A 780-nucleotide genomic window follows, 5' to 3' on the forward strand; every position below is an offset into this window, starting at 1 on the left:
AAAAAAACAGATTCACGTGACTACCAGGCTCCGTTTGATTGGTGAAATGGAGTCAAACGTCACTAATGCTTATGTTGGATTGGTCAAACATAGTCACGTGAAAAAAATAAAATAATAAAAAATACAAATAAAATTAAAAAATGAAATAAATAAATAAATAAATAAAAATTAAATTAAAAAAATTAAAAAATATATATAAAAAAATTTCAAAAATTAAAAAAAATTTAAATTGTAAAAAAAAATTTAAAAAAATAAAAATACAAATTAATAAATGAATAAAACAAACAAATGAAAAAAAGAACATTTTTATTTAAAATTTTAATTTTTTTTAAAAAAAAGACAAAAATAAAAAATATTAAATAAAATAAAAATGAATAAAAAACAAATAATACAAATAATTAAAAATAAATTAAAAAAACAAAATTAAAACAAATTAAAAACAGTCACGTGCCTGCCCGAAAAAAGGCTCGCCTGACAAACGAATACGCAAGCCTTAAAATAATAGATTATAAATGATTGGGATATAAATAAATGTAACCCAATGTAGTTTTTCCGTCACAAAAATACTCAAGTAAACCGTGCAAGGCCGAATGAAAGAAATTATAAATACTAACATCCATCCGTTGTCTATGGATGCTGCTGGGCGACAGGTGGGTCGAGTACATAGTGGCCAACCATTTACAGGCCGCATAGTGACAACCAATCACACCTGAGCTACTTTCACTATCAGCTGGGTCACAGTTTGACAGCAAGTCCCACATAGATAGCATCCGACATGGC

The sequence above is a fragment of the Entelurus aequoreus genome, linkage group LG05, assembly GCF_033978785.1.
Source record: "Entelurus aequoreus isolate RoL-2023_Sb linkage group LG05, RoL_Eaeq_v1.1, whole genome shotgun sequence".
NCBI lineage: Eukaryota > Metazoa > Chordata > Actinopteri > Syngnathiformes > Syngnathidae > Entelurus > Entelurus aequoreus.